This window comes from Gambusia affinis, linkage group LG04, assembly GCF_019740435.1.
Source record: "Gambusia affinis linkage group LG04, SWU_Gaff_1.0, whole genome shotgun sequence".
Classification (NCBI taxonomy): domain Eukaryota; kingdom Metazoa; phylum Chordata; class Actinopteri; order Cyprinodontiformes; family Poeciliidae; genus Gambusia; species Gambusia affinis.
The window spans coordinates 24,383,945-24,400,039 of NC_057871.1; the positions used below are offsets into that span (position 1 = coordinate 24,383,945).

The following is a 16,095-nucleotide window of genomic DNA, read 5'->3' on the forward strand; positions in this document are numbered from 1 at the left end:
TATATAATTTAAAATCTTTCTTCTTTAAGTTTGTCAAAGAATCTTATTCCGTTTTAGGCCAGAGTTGCTGCAGAAGAGAAGAACAGTGACTGAGGAGAGATACAACAAAAACCCACTAAGAACTGAGCTCGGCTCAAAATACCTGGATTTTGCCCAAAAATAAAATACAAAAATACACAAAAAAAAGGGATTTTTTTTTCTTTCTTTGACACAAATATATTTTGGAATTTACTTTACAGCTGAAAAAAAATGGTTGTCCACCAGTCCATACCCCTATTTTGAACCAGATCTTAATTTTACACTGCAAAAAAACTAAATCTTTATTTAACCTGTACTTTTGTCTAGTTTCTAGTGCAAACACAGTATAAAGTATTTGTTCCATTGGCAGACAAATTAACTTCTAATGTGGGAAAAATATCTTGTTATAAATTAAATAATTTGCCATTGCAACTAGTACTTTATCAATATTAAGGAATTATTTACTTAAAACAAGCTTTTGTATCTTGCTAAAAAGTTACTTTTGTCTTATTTCAAGGTTGCTAAGATATTTGCACTAGAAACTAGACAAAAAAATCTTTGGTAAGATTTTGTATTCTAGCAGTAGTGAAATAATCTAACAATAACTATGACATCATTTGTAAACTATAAACAAATTTAACTTCGAAACTTTTCAACTCAGTTTTTCAATCTGTGACCATGAAACAAAAACAATATCCAGCAACATTTTAAGCTAAACGTAGCCCTATCACACACTGTTGCATACACTTTCCTGTATTTCATTTTCTTAGAATGTAATCTCTTCAAAAATAACACTTCAGTATTACCTTCCTATACATTCTCAGTTTAACATACCAGCTAAGCCAGGCTGTCACAGATTTCTTGGCACAGCCAAAAATCCAACAGCATATGGTGTCTTATGTCATGTTTACGTAAATCATTTGTGCTTTCATTAGAGGAGAAATTAGTTCAACAGACGTGAACAATAAAACAGGAATCAGTAGGCCAGCAGCTTAAAGGCTACATTGCTTTATTTAAGCTAACCTGGTTTAGGGTCGGGTTTAGACTCATCCAGACCTGAGTTGTTTAATCAGAAGAAAGTTTGGTTATAGGTTTGGCATAGAAGGCCCTTCAACCCCCCAAAAATTTAGAGTAATGTCTAACGTGATGGTTTTTTAAGAGTTGGATGAAAATCATAGCCGTTAGCTTATTACAAAAAGCAATGTTTGCATATGTAAATTCAGTTTGATCCTGGCTTTTTTTAAACATGAATAGCTTCAAATGATACATTTGTAAAACATAGGCAGTGTTCAAAGTGTTGCCTGCTTATATTTACACCCAGTTCTTTGATCAAAGGGCAAATGTTGAACATAACTAGCAAGGTGAACAAATGTCTTTAAAGTAAACTAAAGTCGTTAAACGAACCCACTGACATGAACATCATTATACGTCATTTTATCATCTCGAAAGCATAAACTCAACACTTTGTTTTAGAGTAAGATCTCTTTGCTGCATCTGCTTTACCAATTTGTTGAAGTGGAAGAAAATTAGATTTAAGTCAGTTTGATAATTAGAAAAAACATGGTATGGGATTCGTAAGCCAGGAAGTGAATTAAAGACAAATACACAGACATGCCAGACTAAGCTTTGTTGTTTAAAAGGGAAAAAAAATAAAAAAACTGAAAATGTTTTTCGCATCTCATATGGGAGGGAGCAAACAGCACAACCAACTCAAAACAGCACAACCAACTAAAAAATCAACCCCACCTTTTTTATCCTGTCTGAGGCATTTTTCTTCCTTTGCACCACCTACACTGAGTGTATTTAACTATTTTGCATCACTTATGTAGACATATCCGTTTATCTGCTATATTTATTATAATATATTTAAAGTTATTTCACTCTCTCAGTAGAATCAGCCATTTCATTTTGAATTCTTTTGAATCATAAGTTTTCGAACAAATTGTTTCTCATGTTGCCATGTAATGTTATTCAGGCATAATCAAGTGCCCAACATTAATAAGAATATTTTAAAATAAAATGAAGTTGGTGAGTTTATGATACAGAGTGAAAAAGTATATCCTATTAAATCTGGATCAAGCACAGATGACGTGTTGGCATCACTCTCGCATCAAAATGTCACGTAGGCCCAGATTTCATGATTGAGCCTTAACATGGATTAACGTGGTAAGTATCGTAAGAGCCAGATGGGGCTGAAAGGTTAGCAGTTGGGCCTAGCATAAGGTAGTCTTAGTGTTATATGAGCCAGATGTGGTTCAGATGTTATGAGTAAACCTCTAAAGCTTTACTGCTTTCAAAAGAGTTGAAGAAGTCTGCGTGAGCCAGATGGTGCTAATAAAAATCCTCCATAATAACTGATTATTAGATATGGATTCTCCCTGCAGCGGAAGCAAAAGTTTTAGTCTGATTCTTGAAAACAAACAGATCTGTATTTAGGCAATGTTGTACAGGAGCGACGTCGCCTCTTATTACTGCATAATCATTTAATTTAGGGAGGGTTAGAAATGTATTTTGAAATTATTTTTGAAGATTTTTAAATGGTGTAAAATATTTTTAGGGCTGTTGTGGACTAATATTTTAATAATCGAGTATCCTATCGAGTATTCTATCGAGTATTCTATCGAGTATTCTATCGAGTATTCTTGCGATTCATCGCGTAATCAGATAAAAGATTTTATAATATAAAACATTGGTAAATATATATATAACAGCAGTGTTACTATTGGATATCAACATCAGTCCAATTTTTCTTTTTGTATGGAGTTTAGAAAATTAACCTGTAACAATAATAGCTAATTTTCTAAGTTAACCTGAAAAACGTTACACAAGAATCTGAAATTATATTCAATTTAATAATAGAGGCAGGCTCACAAATACGCTTAGAAAACTCTCCACACTTCCCCTTTTAGTTTGTATATTCATCTTCAGTCAGTTTAATAGATGAACTTTCACCATTTATAAGCTTTTGTGTTTATGTTACCGACATCTTTGTTCGTCACAAAGAGAAACACAATTAACCAGCTATATACCACCACGATGCGCTTCGCCACTCATTTGTTGATACCGGGATGATATGAAATTTATTTTCCAGTCCGTCCGTAAAGCTACGCATCTAAAGCAAAGCCGCCCGCAGTGTTCAGTCTATCTGCTCACCTGTATAAATAATCCCGCCATGCTCTTCCCCACTGTTCGCTTTGAACAGGTGTTACCAGTCAGCAGCTCTGGGAGGGGAAAGACAGCCATACTGCAGGCATCGCGCCAGTCAATTTATTAGTCCCCCCCAAAAAACCCACCCGGCATTATCATCAGTCAATAAAATCCTCCCCGACCGAACTTGAAAATTGGACATTATGCTGCTAACACTTAGCTTTTGTCAAGAAGTCAGAGATTGAAGTGAGAACGCCAACTCGCAACGCCAATAATGTCCCGACTGCAACACCGCACGCTAAATAATAAAACATAACTTGACGAAGCTTCGAAGCAGATACATTTTCTTCGAGAAATTTTAATAATCTAGGTACTCGAATCACTCAAGGAATCGTTTCAGCCCTAAATATTTTTAGGATACTTGGTGATGTTTCTGAGAGAGGAGACACAGCAGGATTATTTGGGGGTGGGGAACTTGTTGCTTGTTAAAAGGGAACCAGTTATGCAAAATTCATATTTTACTTATTTTTTTTTTATACTTGCATTTGGGTCTCTACAGCTTCTAAAAACAACCAAAACGCTTAACAAAATATCCAGGCATTTTTTGCCAGTAAGTTTTTTGGTGCCTAGAAAATGAGCCCTTTTATATAATCTCCCAATTTTTAAGTCACTATTGAAAGGCACTGAGCTGTTTCTTAGCAACCCCACCGAGAACAACCCCTCATCGAGGAACCCAAACGTAACTCCAGCACTTTTGGTCAGCAGGTTGTTCCATGTATGGATTGTTCATTCCCTGGTGACTTACCAAGATGGCAATAGCCAGATTAATCAGGCTCAAAATTGTGAAAGAGAACTTCAGGGAACATTAGACTTTATTTTCAAGCATGAATTGGAAAACACATAGTTGAGACCTTAACCCCATTGAGAATCTTTATGCTGTGCAGGAGAAGACTTGGCTCAGTGGTCGGACTCTCCCATCCACAATGCAAGATTTTGGTGACATATTAATGCAACGCTGGATGGAAATGAATCTTGTGACATTGCAGAAGATTTTTAAAACGACACAGGCAGTGTGAGCCTGACTCAACGAAATATTAGTGTGTTTTTACGTAGGCAAAGTAATCCTCTCGACTTAATGATGGATAAAACACCATAGTTAAGCTCAGTGTGAATAGCAGTCTGCAATGACCAAATGTAAATGTGTCAAATAAGTTCAAGGCAAATACAGTCAGTCACAGGTCAGGATAGCTATCAAGCAGTTGCAGCTTTTTATATTTTACCGTTTTTCAAATTAAATATGACTTCAGTGAGGAATATACATCTGCACATAGTTTGGAAGATGCAGGCAACAGGAAAGCACAGTACATAATATTAGAGTTGATTGTTGCAACATGCACAACTTAGAAATGGAACACAGTGTATAACCGTACTTGAAAGCGTTCTCTCTCTATTCTGCAGACAATTATGATTTGTAGCCATAGATGGAAAATATTCAATCTATGGAAGCCCATTTTCGCCACTCAGAGGAAAACTGAACCCATTATTATGACTCATCTATCTTGCAATTATGACAAAGCTTTCTCATCATAGTTAAATTATCTGTTTTATTTTTTCTCTTCCGAAGCCGGTTATTTTGCCATCCTTTAAGAACATTATGGGGTTCTTCAGAAACTCTTAAGATTACGAGATTTGTAAAACCGCTTCCGAAGTATTACTCAATGATATTCGCAGCATCAATTTCTTTCCATCAAGCCAAACTTGTCTCCCCCATCTCCTGAGAATGCCATACAGCAAATTCAAACTATTTCATATCACATGGTTGAATATGAATGTAAAAGAAGAAAATGTATATTGGGAATTAATAACAAATTCATTAAACTAAAATGTCAGACTACTGTTTAAAAACAATTAATTATTTTCTGAAAAAATGAAGTGTAAGTTTATTACACCCAAATACTTTTTTTTTCAAAGGCAGATACATAATTAGCCATAAGGCATTATGGATATTTTTCACATTTTTTTACAGCCTACAGATACAAACAGGGGTTATGATTTAATTAGATCACTGTCTTTTTAAACGAGTGAAATATTAGTTTTTTTTTTTTTTTTTCTAAGCTAGGTGATATTTGACACTCCCATGTTTCCATTCTCGGACTATTCCACGTTTTCACTCTACAGATCTTTTTCTTTTCCTTTTCCTGAGTTGATGGCTGCCTCCTTTGTCTGAAAACATGTTCTTTATAGATGTAGGCACTCTCAGCATCCTTAAAACCATTTTGGTGATAAAACTAATTATCAAAATAGTTTTGTGACTTTTCAGCCAGGTGTGTGATGTAATCGTTCTCGTGTCATAATTGTCGCTGCGCAGTTTGGCCATCGGTCGTTGGCAGAGGGTTGTCTTTCTGGGAGACTGGCACGAAAGTTTGAAAACACCTGCTCTCGTTCTCATTGGGTACTTAATGAAACGAATGAAACTCATTTTCTTGTTTTTGCGACTGTTAATTTTGACAGCACATTTTGATTTAGCTTTACTTACAGTCTGTTGACTTTGTTTAATGATGCTTTTGGCATAGTTTGACATCTGTGTTCACTCTAGTTTTACTTTAGTTTTTTTGTTGTTGTTGTTGACTAAATCCTTTTGGATTATAGTCAAATGTACTCTAAATGTAATCGACGAAAATATAAAGTCATGGGGAACTGCTTTGTTGGGCCTCTTGCATTTTTAAGGACAATATTAGAAACAAAGTTTTTTTTTCCAAGGATAATTTTTTTAATACACAGAGCCACAGATTGACTTTTGTTTTCTTAAAACAACTTTAAATCTCATTGGATATTTTTCCAAGTTCACCAACAATTTGATCCTACAGAATAAAATTTCACACTGATATTTGTCTGATTTATATATTTTTTTATTTTTGCCAAATTCAAATGTACTGTGCTTGAGTGTCATTTTATTTTTTTATTGTTCCTGCCAGCAGAAAAAGTAAAAGGTTGTTGAATAAAACCAAATTTTGATCATGATCAAAACTTGATCATGATCAAAATTAGCATATATTTATACGGGTCATCTCTCTGGTTGGAAATGTTCACCTAAATTAAATGGTGCTGTCACGGCATGACTCCAAGCAGGAGTTGCAGTATTTCCAAACTCACTTAATTTTATGGACAGCAAGACTTATTCCATGTTTCCATGTGTAAATTTTTTTGTGGGCGTGCGTGCGGGTTCATATGCGTGTGTATGTGGGTGTGTGTGTGTTCCCCTTAAAATGGGACGTGCAATTCTGACAATGCCGCAGCACAATACCACTGAGACCAAGCATTTTCATTTGATGGGCACAGATGATAAAAGTGCTCCCCTTTGACATCCAGCACAGAGCACCTTTGCATTTAGTTCCCTGCTTTTTTATACAGAGGGTAGAAGGAGAATCTCTTGACAACTTATCCCTGTTTTTTTTGTTCATACTGCAGGGAGAGAAAATTACAGAGAAAGGAATTGACGAAGGCTAAAAAGAGAAAGCAGTTTTAAAGAAAATCAGAGTAAAACACTCTAGAAGTAACACGACTGAACGAAACTCGAATAACCTTTACAGCATGGATGTTGCTGTTTGCTAATTAGCAAGAAAAGTAACAAAAAAATGGAAATAAAATGCTGCTTTTCTATTTAGAGATGCCAATTTGGCTTACAGCATATCCTACATTTGTTGGCAGAGGCTTGTGTTTCGAACATCTGCTTCACTGACACCTCCTGTTTGGTATTTAAATGTCAACCACCTGCTGTCCGTCTGTTTGGACAAAGTTATTGTTTAGTACGACTGGTAACTGAGACGGAAGCGGAAAACGGTAAACAATGCTGAATGCCAATTTGGATATAACAAGCAGCTAATGTTGTAAGAAAATATAGCCAGAAGCTGTCCTTGATATACGTTTATAAAGTTTTCGAAATTCTGAACTGCATTTGATGATCTCTAGTTCAAAATCTAAATATTTGGACTTGATTGCTCCCGCCTTTAACAAAAACTTACTAAAACGCTATCTGACTTCAGATTAAGACAGACATAAAATCCTAATTAATATTTTGAACAACTTGAAACACCTGCTTCTATCAACTAATGATGAATTTAAAGTATTCTTTTTATCGCGCTTGACTAATGTCCTATTCTGAAGTTCAAAACTCTGCAAGCTATTTCCCTGTAGACTGTATCTTTGGAGGACTATACTCCATGTTGCTGATCGTACAGTACAATAATCCCTGAGGACAATACTCTGACACATACAACTTAATTACAATTCAATTTTTTGTCAGGGGGCCCAAGACTCCTGGTGGTGCCCCCGTCTGCAAGTACCAGTCCAGATGAGATATTTAAGATTTTAACTAACCACCTATAACACGTGGGTTGAATTACTATTTAATTTTCTCCCAAAATAGAAAATGACTTTTATTTTTCAGCAGAAAATCGAGGGTCGTGCTAAGACACCACGGCTCACAGTGGAGACATTACAACTCTACCCATCTGACCAAGAACACTGAGGTCATTGTGCGCTTCTGCTCCTGCTAGTCCTGTGCTGATAATAGCCGACAGTCGAACAGAACAGTTTGCACACGCGTGAAGATGCAATGAGAGTCAAATGCGATAGTGCTTCTCTATGAGCACCCTTCTCATTATTGCTGCAAAGGTCCTCGTGTTGCACTCCTTCACTTTCACTTCAGCTGACTCCAGGCTGGATTCTGCAAGCCGCAGACTCCAAAAGCAAAACTACATTCCCATCTTACCCCTTTTTAAAAAAAAAACAAAAAAAAACATCACACTGAAGGGGAAGAAAGCAACAAGATTTGTAAAGTCATCCATCAGTTGAGTTTTCTTGTCACAAAATCTCTCTGGTCCAGAAAGACTGTTGCAGTAGATGTACTTGATTTACTGTATTTAGGATGTTGCTGTTTACAAGGAGGAGAGGCTGGCAATGTGTCTTTTATATCAATTTCTACTTTTGAGACAATTTTACTGTTTTATTTATCTTTCCTAGTTCCAGTTGAAAAGCCAGCTTTCATAAAAAGTTGACTGAGACGAGAGTTTCGATCTGAATTTCATCTAAGGCGTTGACGATACACTCTTTACAAGGTTGGGGCTGAAATTAAAATGTTTTGTCAAGCTGTTCAGGTGAAATTGGCCAGAATGTTTCCCCCGGTGAAACTGCCTTTGTGGCTGAGCTTAGTGAAGCCATAACTTGTCTGAGGGCAGATGATTTATATAAAGATTGGCTCTGGTTAACTTGAGGCTGAATAGAGCTAACAAATATCAGCGCACTGCCCTCATATGTTTTTATAGTAACCATGTTGGGCGATTCACTTCTTCTGTCATTCCTCATTTTCTGATGCGTCAATCACTCTGGACCAGTGGAAGTTTGTACACGTCAACAGGCTGTGTATTTTTTCTTTTTTTCCCCCTCCAGATTCAAAGGTTTATGCAAGTATTTTTCATGTTTCTGTTTCAGACAACTTTTTAAACCCCTCTGAATTTTCTATGGCTTTTGAATTAAATTATTTTGTAATCAAACATCTTCTCATCAACTAACTGAAATTAAAATGTCTTTCCACAGTAGAGCTAGTTTTATTGTCCCAATAACTTCTGCAAATTGTAATGACCCACTGGATTCATAATGTTTTCCTGAGTTTTTTATGTAGCTGTTTGATTGACTTTAATTTTCCTCTCCTTTCTAAGTAGATTTCTCCTTTGCCTTTTTTTTTTTTTATTTATTTTTTAGTTTGAGTTCGGTGTGCTACTTTCACCGTCAATTTAAAGATAGTTTGAGACTAAAACTTATTGGCTTTTAAAGTGACATGAACACCAGGGAAAGAATCTTGTAGTTCACCAAATGATCCTCCCTGTTTATATGTGAGTTTTTCATCTCGATGCTTAAGACCAGTTATTTACACGTAGAGTTTGTAGCCCTGGGAAACATCTTCTCTTTCTGTGTCACTTTTTAAATCTCTGCCATTGGATGCCTTCTCAGTCTCCAGCAGCTCTCCGTCTCCCACTTCCGTTGTCTCCATTTTTCTTCCTCTGTTTTCCCATGTGTATATTTCCCTGTTACCTTTCATCATGTCTTCCTGTTCGGTTCGTTCTGCATTCCTCTCAACACCTCTGCCTTGTTTTAGCCAATGGCTGTCTATTGTGACTGACGTCATGCAAGCAAGGAGAGTTCTGCACGGTGGCAAGAGATGTGTGTATGCACATACATGGGTACAATTGGCCTATCACCAAAAGTTGGTTAATTGCATGATAAATTAAAATGAGCTCAAACATTTTTGTTTGGTTGATTTATCGTTTTTCTCTTTTCTCTTTTCTCTATTACACACTGGAAGACTAAAGTCTTCAGTTGCTTACCAGATCTTCATAATTCATTTTATTTGTTCTTTCTGTTTTTGTTGTTTGACCCGTTTTGGATTTTTAAAATGTCTTCCAGTTACGCAGTTAAATATTTAAAGTTTGTGGATCTTTGAGAGGAGACATTATTTATCGCAGTATCTTCTTGGGCAATTTATTGTGAAGCTAAATTATGACAGGCCTAAATATTCCCACATTATATCACTTGGCAAGATAATTACACAGCTTATACTAGGAGTACACCCATACACACACACACACGCAATTCTGAGTCAGAAAATGCTTTTTTTGTTTGCAAAACATAAAACTGAACAAAAACTAGATCTGTTATGACACGGAAACTCTCTTACCTAAAGAGTAAGAGAGTCACTAACGGTGCTTATTCATAAAGAACTTGAATACTAATAATTTTCTGCTTAATATATAATGTCACATTTTAAAAAATCTTGCCTCCAGCTTTGCCCTATCCTGCATGTTCTGGATGTTTTCCTGCTGCGGCACACCTGCTTCAACTTAAAAATTCCCTTAGTCCAAATGTCTCGCTCGCTTTTTTCTGATGTCCCCATCGTTTCCACTCGAGATGTGGGTGGAGATGCAGGGAAGATGCAGCAGGTTTCTCATAAAACGAGGCATTCTTGTCTCTCAGCCAATTTCAAACTGACAGTCATATATGACGTGCGGCAGAGTTGCATCATCTGTTTCAATTCAGTTCAATTTAGTTTATTTATATAGCACTGTTTCACCACAAAAGTAATCTCATGGTGCTATAGAGAAACAGCAAACAGAGAAAGTTTAAATCCAATAACATACAGTTCACTTCTATCTAATTTGTTCCAATTCAGCACAGGCTAATTTAATTACTTTTCACTCATTCATAAATAAATATATATATATATGTGTATAGAGATATATAAACCCTGAAAAAAAGTATTTCTTGCAGTTTCTTGGAGGAAAATGAAAAGCAAAAGGAGAGGAGAAAAATATTGCATGGAAAGGAAGTTAATTTCAGAAATATTATTAGTATACTATATATTGAGAAAATCATGAGATGTTCCCCAGCAACCAATGCTTCATAGTCACTTGATCTAACCTGAGCTCTATTCATAAAAAGACTTCAGTAACATCCAAATATTCTTTCATACAAGTCGACTTCCAAGCAATAGGATACAAATCTCTGCTTTTAGATCTGTCACAAAACATCTCCAGCCACAAATTTAAGTCTAGATAGATGCTTCTAGATGTCTTGGTAGGATTTATTTGTGGGCCCCAGGCCTGAGGTCGATGGACAAAGCAAGAGGAGGCACGAAACAGGAAAATAATCACTCAATTGGAGGACATGTGAATAAGGTACGTTGTGGTCAACAAAACATTTTAGACGAGGTTTGTTTCCCCACCCTCCTTGATATAGAAACACTTCTTGTAGTAGTAGAATATCCATGGAGTACAAATAAATCCTATTTTTACTACATGGGAAAATTGTCTATTAAAAAATCAAAAGTTGGCAGATCTATCTGATCTGCCTTTACTTTGAATTAGGCACCAGCAACCCTCCCGAGCCCTCGAATGGACAAGGGTGAACAAAAAATGGATGGATGGATGGATGGTTGTTAAACATCCTGTCATCACTGTATCAGTTTATCTTTGCCAACGTAAGAGCTACATGGTCCACATCAGCAAGTGGATTGACTAAAACTCATAAGAATATGTTGACCAACGAAAAGAAGAATTTTTGGAAAATCTTGGAGCCATTTTGGAACAACTCAAGATCAGATGATCGTCATTTCAAATGATTACAAGTGATTCAGATGTCACCATTTATTTAAGATCTGTAAGAAGATCCAACACATAACCGTCAGATGAAAGGAGACGGGCATTGATACAGTGAGAACGATCGCCAGTAATCTCACATTCTTGTTGTCTGTTGTTTGGGTCATTTGTGAAATGCTTCCCACGACAGCTTGGGAGTTGTTTTAGTAACATGTCTCAATCTGCGAATGGTTGTGAATCCATCAGTTGTGACCAATCAAGGCTGCACTGTAGGTATAGAAAAAGGTGGAACCTTTAGCCACTTCTTCTATTTGATATTTTTTCATGCTTAAAGTGGATATGTTCTTCGCCTCTCTTCCAAATCACGTGTTTTACTCAATTAAAGTGCTCACTCTTGTCTTCAAAAGAGGAGCCTTCTCCTAACATGCTGGTTTTTCTGTGTTGTGTACAGTTGTTGTTCCACAAATGTAGGAATCTGAATGTTTCTTCATGTGCTGGGCCATAGATGTCACTCTGCCAGCCCTCTAAATGTATATGTAGGACACAGTATATAAACAGTTTTTGTCATTTTGAAAGAGAGAGCAGATATTTGCAAATTAAATAAAGTAACTAAGGTGAAAGGTGAAACCAGGCATGCTTTGTCCCATCCTACTCACTTTGTCACATATTGTAAATATGTAGGGTATTGTTATTAAAAAGACATGTTTTTTGTGTCACATTTCTTATTCTTTGCAGATTCAGTTGGTGTGTTTTTGTCATCTCCACAGTTTTAGAAGGAATGGAGGAGGATTTGTTTGATTTGTCTATCTAGAGGTAAGTGAGAGACAGATGGGAGTTTGTGGCAACAGGAACCAGCAGTGATCATCTGTCAACCACGGCCCAATTAAGAAGTTGCATATCTGATGACAAGAAAAAGGTGGATGATGAATCACGTTTTTTCCCCCCCTACGCTGAGCCAGAGAAATGTAGATGGAAATACTGACTGTGTCTGAGCTAACACAGGAGTCTTCCAAAGATGTTCTGCAATGATAAGTTTTAGATTGATGGCCACTGCACTAGCTGGTGTAAATTAAGTATCTTTCTTTAAAGTTAGATATAATTGAGCGGGAAATCAAAAATATTTTTGTAATCCATTTTTATACGTCTCACACAAAACGCAATTTCTGTAATTTTAGTAGTTTGTTCGGGATTGGGCTCTCTGCTCATTTCTAGCAGCTAGTTGCCAGGTTTTATGGTGACTGGAAGCTGAAGACTCTGACATGTAGCGCTAAAGTATCCAACTCTAAACCAGGTTAGCAAAACAACACAAATAGTGTAAGCACAGGAATTTTTGCCAAGTTCCAACCTGTTTGCCAGTTTTGGGATTAAATTACAGCCGAGTTAATATGAAACGAGAGGTTGGTAACCAAGAAAAACCAAAGAAATTCCTTACATTGCTATAAAACAGTTCACTGGAGACAGTGGAAACTTTTGCCGCATAAAGTTGGGGTTGCAAGTATATACTGTGGAACAAAACTACTAAATAATAAACAGGATCTCGGTAGAGCACAGTTATGACGTAAAAGTTAAAACAGATAAAAGGTTTTACAACTTTATCCTACAAATAGAGGTGACATCTGTAGACGTAGTTTGTCCTTTTCTTCAATTGAATCTATGATGTACTGAATCAGGAAGGAAGCAAGATGAGACAGAATATAAAGGGGAGAGAAGAAGCTGGATGTGTTGGGTGCAAGCGAAGCCCTGAGAAATGAATTTCAGAGACAACAAAAAAGCAGAAGCAAGCATACAAAGCAAGCATAAAAATATTCAGAGCCAGCGGACATTTTAAATACATGGAAGGAAAGGAAAGGATTGTGTAAGTGATTCGGGTTTCTTTCATGTGTACAATTGATTGAAATAGTTGTCATTATCCCACACTTGTCAAACAGTGGCAAAATGCCAGAGAAACAATGCCATGTAGAGTGGGCTTAGATTAGACCATTGTGTGAGCTTTGTTTAAAATCAGTGCCATGCATCTTTGGAGCCAAGTCATCCACTTAGACATGCCTCTAATTATATTTTGTCAGCCAGGGCCACTTGAGAACAGAAAAGGCTTTATCAGGAGGGGAAAAAAAGAATCTTTGTGACGTAGACTACATAGTAGCAGGGTTTTACTGTCAAAGTGTTCCTCCTCCAATATGTCAGACAAGTGGCAGAAAAAAATACCACAGTATTTATTCATTTTTGTCCGTTTCAAGATTAGTCTTGCAGGTGTGTGCTAACAGAATGTACCAAAACCATGTGGCAGTGTGTTGACAGTTTGAGACCTGGCTACTACCCTTCCCCATCAACAAAAAGTGACATTTGCTTTTTTACAACTTTGAAGCCGCTGTGCCTTATAATCCAACTCACTAAATTCCAAGCCAAGCAATCAAAACCTTTATGACTTCAATCAGAGACAGAGTTTGTAAATGGCCAAAATGGGATCAAAATGTCAACCTCAATCCGACCCGGATGACTTCCGGTTTGTTGTAGATCATGAGCACAAGAGAATTTTTGGTAGGTGTTGGGAAGTTCTACAAGTGTACCGAAACCCACATCTGTATCGTAAAGTAAGCTAAATAAGGAGGGTGTTGTAAAAGTTACTGTTGACCTATTTGCGTTGCAAACTTTGTGAAATCCTTAAAGATGCATTTCTCACACAACTGATGCACGTGCAAATACCTGAGTTTTCCGTCTGTGCCACAAGATAAAGTCAGAAGAAAATCAATACCGACACTAGGTAGTATCAAAAAGCATTTTTATTGACCTAAAAACGTTAAAGTACCGAAAGAGGGAGCCACCGATAATAACCTAAAACTACTATTTTTGCTCAGATTACTTATTCTAATTTAACAGTTTTGCTTTAACTATTCAACGTTAATGTGTTTCAACGAACAACCTTCCCAATAGTTCTAACATTATCAACATCTTCAGCATGACACGTTTCCAACTGTACGATTCATAATATGCCACAGCATGGTGTTATTGCACACAGCAGTGTTGAATATGCTTAGATTCTGCATTTGCCCGTTGTGTTACATCCCGTAACACTTAATTTGCTGTATTCTTGTTTATAACTCTGTATATTTCCTTTGCTGTTTCCTCATGGCGATGGTATGGTTCCATCTTCTACCGACATCATTTAAACAATTGAAAAGATAATGCATCTACCGTGGCTTCTCAGAAGCAGGCGGTGGGAGGAGGTGTTGGTTTTAACAATTTACTGTAAAGAGGCAAACAGAGCAAAGCTCCCTCGACAGGCAGAACCCCATCTGCTGACGTTTATGTTCCGTCTACATGATTTTAGCGTTCACACTGGAAATACGCTTTCCCCCCCTTTCATCAGCAGTACAAGCATTTACATTGTCCCACCACTCTCTTGATGATTCCCATTTCTCTCTCTGTCTTTTCTGTTTGTGTGTTGGGGTGTGTTTAGGCCAGGACACGGTTCATGAATTATCTGCAATCAGCCAGCACACCTGATGTCCACACAGTAATCAAAAATTCTGCAGTATGAATACCCCCGGCCTCATTTGCCAGGAAAGGAATTGGGGAAACCTTTTCTTGTCTCCAAGATCCTGGAATTTTTTTTTTTTTTTCATATATTTCTATTTTTTCTTCCCAAGACAAAAACATATCAGCTCGTCTACAATCTCTGCACTCCAGCCCTACACCTTTCGGGCAATTCTGCACCCTGCCAAATTCGGTTTGGTATTCTCCCTCCAACTGCCTTTTGCTCTGTCAGCCACCATCTCCAATCAGCTCAGTTCAGTCTTCCACAACAAAACCTTGATGAATCAGATTCTTTCTGCATCCACAACAGTTTCCTAGATAGGTATGAACGGGATTTAAAGTACTGAATCTTTAGTGTTCACATGCCAGCCATTTTGAATATGCAAGAATTTGTACAAAGCCGTCTCAGTACGGATGTGAAAGTATGCCACAAAAAATAAAAGGCCTCAGTGACGGACAGCGGCCATTCTGCTATTTTATAGCACTACCAAATAACTAGATGAGGTTCTAATTCCATCACATGCTGTTCTTACATATAGCTATCTTTTATTAAGGATTTAAAAAAATAAAATACATTTTTAAAAAATCAATGAAAGGATTTTGTGTGAATTATAAATAATTTCATGACTGATTAAAGCTGCTTTCCATGTACATATATTCTTTTGATACAATGGGACCATCGAGCTGAAGAGGTGTCCTCTAACATTGTGTGTAAGCTGGAGTGACATTATATACATTTATTAAAAAAAAGACACCGAAAGCAGATGGAAAAGTTTGGTTGCTTATTATGTTCACGTAAAAACGTATTACAACTTTTTATGGCAAAGATTATGTCCCATTTGACAACCATATGTAAGTATATACAATGTTTTAAATTTTATTCATTTAGTTCAGTTCATTTATGCAAGTGCCAGTCAAAAATTAATCTAATTTAAGTCCTGTAATATATAACAAAGTCAATCTAATATAACTCTTGTGAAAGAATTCAAATTATATATTTCAATTTGATCCTAATTAGACTACTATGTGATCCAAGCAAGTTCAGTTTATAACCTTATGCTAGTCTGTAAAAAATCTTGAAATATGGAGACAAACACCTTCCTTTCAACCAGATAAAACCCCAGCAAAACCAGTTTGGTATATTCAACTAAGCACTGGTACAGGATTGGTTTCTGAGTTATAAAACAATTCTAGGAGAAAACTCTATTTTTTTTTTTTTTTGCAAGCTTTATATGACTGGCCACTG

At 36.6% G+C, this 16,095-nt stretch overlaps 1 protein-coding gene across 4 annotated transcripts in view; it reads right to left on the reverse strand.

Annotated features, from left to right (window-relative positions):
- Positions 1–16,095, reverse strand: part of LOC122829795 (zeta-sarcoglycan) — a 319,206-nt gene that overhangs the window by 112,059 nt on the left and 191,052 nt on the right. The gene's annotated exons all lie outside the window — the stretch shown is intronic.